We start from the raw sequence: 6,646 nt of genomic DNA, 5'->3' as shown, positions 1-6,646 counted from the left end.
AAACCTTCCCTAGGACTGGGGCTTTGTGTTTCCATCTTGTCTGGAGGCTTGAAGAAAACAAGTTCCACCCCATGCACAGTTTGCGATTTTCCTGACATAAGTCATGTTCCCAGCCCAGGCTGCTCTTCTTTCCCTTGAAGGTAACCAACGCCAGCCCCTGGGGCTCCTGCTGAAGAAACACAGCCAGCAGCCCATTCCGGTTTTGCATTTTCTTCTGCCCAAATGTTACCAGCAAGACCTGTGTCTCTGCAGGATTTGGGGAACTGCAGGCCCCCAAATCTTGTTAAGCCTTGCACTGCACAGCAACATGCTTTGTTTCTTAATGACTCCAGGAGAGGGGCACGTGCATTGGCAAATGCAGAACAGACAAATATTTTCAGAGAAGCACAAAAGAGTAATCACACACACAACAAGACGCCAATTCTGCTTCCATCCTATTCTGACTATCTCCCCCACCACACCCCCGCTCAGCTCCCACTGGTAACAGAAGCTCACGTGGACCTGAAATTCCTGCCCTTGCTTTTGGGAGCATGAGGCTATCAAATGTTGATTTGAACACAGGTAGGATTAAGAATCAAATTGAAAAACAGACTCAACATTTGGAATGAAATCAGCTTTCTTGTCAACATCTCTATCTTCCCTTTTGGGAAGATAAACCATGGGATGTCTTTCACAGCTTGGTAAAATTTTGTTTTTAAATCACAAAATTCTGGTGGATAAGAAACAGTACATGTGACAAACAATGTCAGGCAATACAATCTTCTCTCTACCTAGCAAGATAGCAAGGGGCCACCTGCCAGTTCTGACTCTTTGGACATTTTCTCTCCTTTTGTCTATAGGTCTTATCAGGAGGAATAACGGAATTGTTCATCACTGTCTCTATTATTCTTTTTAAAGATTTTATTTGAGAGGTAGAGCCACAGATGGTGAGAGTGAGAGACAGAGAGAGAGGTCCTCCTTCCGTCGGCTCACTCCCCAAATGGCCGCAATGGCCAGAGCTGCACCAATACAAAGCCAGGAGCCAGGTGCTTCCTCCAGGTCTCCCATGCAGGTGCAGGGGTCCAAGAACTTGGGCCATCTTCCACTGCTTTCCCAGGCCATAGCAGAGTCGGATTGGAAGAAGAGCAGCTGGGACCAGGACCGGCACCCATATGGGATGTTGGCACCACAGGCAGAGGACTAACCCATTGTGCCATGGCGCCGGCCCACTGTCTCTATTCTTTAAAGAGATGAGGTACATAATTGGCATAGTAAATACATCTAGAATCCCAAGGCATCGTATGAGGATCAGTGAAATACGACCACAAGTTCCAGCACCAGCATTTGGATAATTTCTTCCTCTTTTAATAGATTTATTTATTTTTAATTTGAAATGCAGAGTGACAAAAAGAGAGGAAAGACAGGGAGAGGGACAGAAAAAGAGTGTGTGAGAGGGAAATTTTATTCACTGGTTCACTCTCCAAATGGCTGCAATGGTTGGAGCTGGGCCAGGCCAAAGCCAGGTTCCTGGACCATCCAAGACTCCTATGTGGGTGGTATGGGTCCAAGAAGTTGGGCCACCCTACACTGCCTTCCTAAGTACATTACCAGGGAGTTGGATTGTTAGCAGAATAGCTGGGACTCAAATTCGCACTCTAATATTGCATGCCAATGTCGCAAGTGGAGGCTTAGCCCACTGCACCACAGCCCTCTTGGGTCCTTTTCTGATAGGCTCTTTTGCTCCTTGTCATGCATGCAACTCCTTGGCTTACAAGCACAGATATGGTTGAAAGCTATGCTTTGCAACAGAAATGTAGAAAACACATTTGTTCCTGATGGCAATATAACAAAATGTGACCTATCTGGGAACATAATTACCATGACCTTTAGATAGAGATGTTTGTTTTCAATTCTGGTGATTCCATTAGAATTAATCTTCAGGCATAGAATCAAAAAGAAAAAAAAAAACTCAAGTAATAAGCAAGATCTATCCATCTATCCTCCCTATTCCCTCCCTCTCTCCCTTCGTTTCTTCCTTCCTTCCATCTATCCTTCCACTCCTCCCTCTCTTCCTCCCTCCCTCCCTCACTTCCTTTATTCCTTCCTGTCTGTCCATCTGTCCATCCATCCATCCATCCATCCATCCATCTCTGTCTATGAACAGAGACAGAAATATCAAAACCACCCAAGGTCTTAAGCCACCCTGAGAATCCAACTTTCTGCTGGAGTCCAGCAGAGACCACATAACTCAGGCTCTTCACTAGGCAGGCTGTTTGGAGTGTTTCCTTGATCATCAGCTATTCAGAAACATAAATTTGGAGTCCTCCAAGTCATGGTTTCTAGTTAACTTTGTAAATGAAGTATGGAAGAAGGAGAATCAATATTTGAGCATCTATAAATGTTAGGTGCTGGTTTTGTTGAAGATAAATCATATGCTAAGCAGTTTTATGATCATTTTTATGAAAAATGAGTCAAATCAATTCAGAAATGCCTACAAACTTGTTATTTAGCCAACTCCGGGAGCTCATCTTAAGCCCACATTTTCACTAATCCTAATTTTCATATCTGGCTTGAGAAGCAAGTAACCTTAAAAATAGCTTGAGATTTTAGAGTTAGGGAGGGAGGGTAAGATATTATATTATAACCTCAGCAAGACTTTTCTCTCAACAACTTATTTATAATTTATGACTTCCATCTCATCTGCTTCCAACAAGCATTGAGGAAGTCATTTCCCTCTTCTTTATGATTTATATGTTGCTTTCTCATAGGTAAAAAATCCCCTGGACACATTCACAGTCAAAGGTGACACAGTTCATGGGAAGGTACCATTCAACAATATGACTATTTCAATAGTAAACAAAGAGAGCACAGCAAGAGTTGTCACTGAGCTCCTTGGAGCCCTCCTTAGTGACAAGGATGGAAGGGGCAAGTGCCACCTCCTCCTCCCTATGACTTCGGCAAGATTCCACATCCCCCTGACATCTGGAGAAGTAGTCACAGGCAACTCCTCTGGGTCATAGAGCCATGAGCCCTGGGCCCAGGTCATGGCTCTATTGCCTTGCAAATATCATTGTTCAAAGAGGAGCAAGTTAACAAAAAAAAAAAAAAAGGAACATTTTGAGAAGGGAAATATCAAGAACAAATATCACAGGTAAAGGAACTGCTTGGTTGGATGCAGGGATCCTGAAAACAACCTTCACTTAAAGTACAAAAGGAAAACAGTGCAAAATCCTACACACAACTAATGACAAGGAAAGTACCAGACAGAAGTGAGAATCCCACAGTGTGAACAAGTTCACTCACTCACTCAATTTCTGAGAAAGCATTTGAGTGCCTGTTACATGCCAGTCACTGTGTCAACTGCTTAGGAAACCAAGAGGAGTCAACTGCAGTCTTTACTCTCAGGGAGCTGAAAGTCGAATGAATGGGGGCATACGAGATGAAGCCACCCCATTTTAATCAGTGATGACAAAAGTGCATTCGCAGAGGAGCTGGGAAGGGCACCACAAAAGACCTAACAGATGAAGCAGGTCTTGAGTGAAACTCTGAGCATTTCAGATACGGACAGGGAGAGGGAACCGAGACAGAGACACTTCCCAGCTGGAATTATGCATCTTACGTGTGTGGATATTTGAAAGTGAACAGATGTGGAGTCTGTTGATGATTTGAGGCGATGTCATTTCATTGCAGGATTTTAGCAAAGAGGTGATGCAGCCAGGTCTGTGTTTCAGGAAGATTTCCCGTGGCGGTGCGGAAGGTGGACCGGGTATGGGGAGAGACAGCGACAGGTCAGCTTTCAGGAGACAGTGGATCCATCCAGGGAGTTGCTGTTGAAGCCCAACTTAAGGCAGGTGATGCCATCTCAAAAATGTATTCAGGTGTGTGACTTTCCATCATAATTTGGTAACTGAGGTGAGTCCTACAAGGCTGTATGGCAGAAAGACAAAGTTGCCAAAGCAACAGAAATGCTTGTAAGGTTTTGGATCGCAGGCATCGTTCAAGGGCAGATCAGAGCACCGTGTGTTTGTAAGTTTGTTCCTTCCTGTCTTCCTTCCTCTTGGCCCCATTCCTCATCTTCACAATGATGGTAAATGTAACGCCTTTCTCACATGTAAATATGAGAAAAAAACCCAAACAGGACAACATCTTTGAATGAGCACAGGGAAAGGCTCACCTCACTCACTCACTCAGTGTTAGCCGTCATGGTGCTATCTGCACATCTACTCCATTGGCTTCAGTGCGTGCATGTTTATCTGTGTGTGCACACATGTGCCCATGTATGTGACTGCACAGCACCACGTGTGCGGGGCCCCCAGAATGCCCTTTGTATGCTCCACTGCATTCTTCTTTTTATTTTTTGACAGGCAGAGTGGACAGTGAGAGATAGGGAGAAAGGTCTTCCTTTGCCGTTGGTTCACCCTCCAATGGCTGCTGCGGCGAGCGTGCTGCGGCCAGCGCACCGCGCCGATCTGAAGCCAGGAGCCAGGTGCTTCTCCTGGTCTCCCATGCAGGTGCAGGGCCCAAGGACTTGGGCCATCCTCTGCTGTCTTCCCAGGCCACAGCAGAGAGCTGGACTGGAAGAGGGGCAACCGGGTCAGAATCTGATGCCCCGACCGGGACTAGAACCCGGTGTGCAGGCGCCGCAAGTCGGAGGATTAGCCTATTGAGCCGCGGCGCCGGCCTCACTGCATTCTTAATTTTCAAAAATTCTCAAGTAGCGATGTTGAAATCTTTACCTAATATATACTAAACTGATCTTCTGTATACAAAGAGAATTGAAAATGAATCTTTACATGAATGGAAGGGGAAAGGGAGCGGGAAAGGGGAGGGTTGCGGGCGGGAGGGAAGTTATGGGAGGGGGGAAGCCATTGTAACCCATAAGCTGTACTTTGGAAATTTATATTCATTAAATAAAAGTTTAATAAAAAAATTCTCAAGTAGCAAAGCCATGTAAAAAATAGCGAGTAAACTGTATTTATTAAAAGACCATATTAAAAAAGAGTAATAAAATAAAGAACAACTAGCTATAGGGAAGAATACCACACACTAAGGTATGGTAGACATGCCTTTTTGTCTCTCTCTCAAATCCTCCATTATTCGCACCACTCCTGATTGCTCAGGTTGGATATCCTTCCCATCTCCCATGGGAAAAAAATGCCATAGACAAAATGCTTCCTATAATTAGGGAAGATAATCTCAACCATCCACCCACAAAGTAACAGAACTTATTGGTAAAATGCCTTGGGAAAGAAAATATGACTTTCACTGCTTTATGGGAAAGTTTGTGATAACACTAAACTTCTCTCACCATTTTTGAAAGATATTTCGAGACGCAATCATGAAATTGCTCTGCTGTTCAATGCATTTATCAAAACAGTTCTTGTTTCTGTTTGAAATGTGGGGAATGAATGCAAAGCATCTTCTATGTTAATCCTCTCTCTTGAGCATCTTACCCCATTAAAGGGATTTATTTAACTCTGAACAACCAGAAGTCCTATAGGTAGACTGAATGTGCTATTAGAATACCCTTCTGCATACTATGGCAGGCCACTTTCTGTCACTTGCTCATTGAATTGTGGAGAAAGAGGGAGCTCTGGTGTCAGAGATCCAAGTTCAAGTGCAGCTTTGCCATTTAGTAGCTGTTCAGTCCTGGACAAATGACTGCCTTTATTCAAACGGCGAACTGCGGAGGTACTGCCTCACCTGTAAGCAATTTTAGGAGGTCCAAAAATGAATATGTGAAATGTCTATGACATTATCTGGTACAATAGAGGCTGAGTAATAGAAGCCATTGTTAATCCAACATCTTTTCACTGAATTCACATGAAGTGTTTGCCTGTTTAGTTCAGATTGCCTGGATGGTGACAGACAATTTGTGACCAGTTCTGTATTTTGTTGCTAACGCAATTTAGAAGGTACCATCCGACAACCTTGATTCCCTAGAATTCTTAGTTATATATCAAGGAAGAAATTGGAGCAAATCCTTTCTAAAGCATCGAATAGGCAGGACACATTAACAACCTCAGAGACACCACTTAGACACTCTGTGGGTTTATGCAGAATGAGAAATAGAGGTACACTGAGAAAAGTCTCAGCAGAAGAGTTAACAAAAGGATTGGAAACCAACAGCACCTTCAATGTTCAAACCACAGAAAAGCAAGAAACATAACTCACAGCAGCCAATGTGTAAATAAGGCAACACCCAGGGGAAACCCTGCAGTTCTTGCAGCTGGACATTCAGGAAGGCACTGGGAGCTTTTGATCATAGCACTGACACATCTTTAAGTGAAAGGCACTTGGCCTTAGCAATGATTCTCCCAGACAGGAAGAACAGTCTGTGTGGGGTCAGAACTGTAATGCAGAAAGGCCAGTGTCTTCCCACATGCCCATCTTGCTTTTCACAAGGGTCTAAGCACCGCTGAAGTTTGGTGATACCTCGGAGCAGTACCTAGGCTCGAATTCAGCACAATTAGCACGCTTCCCACACATCGCTGCTGAAGAAAGCTAGATATCACAGACCGACTGAAAAGGAAATACATATGCTGCGACCAAAGAGCAAAAATAAATACAAACAACCATCCACCTAGTATTAGAGAGGTGAACAAAGCGAAATGTTAATGAAATTTTCAGGGCAAGCACCAGGCCTCCTCTTAACCTGTTCAGCAAC

The sequence above is a fragment of the Lepus europaeus genome, chromosome 3 (genome assembly GCF_033115175.1).
Source record: "Lepus europaeus isolate LE1 chromosome 3, mLepTim1.pri, whole genome shotgun sequence".
Classification (NCBI taxonomy): domain Eukaryota; kingdom Metazoa; phylum Chordata; class Mammalia; order Lagomorpha; family Leporidae; genus Lepus; species Lepus europaeus.
This window is presented reverse-complemented; position numbering follows the sequence as displayed.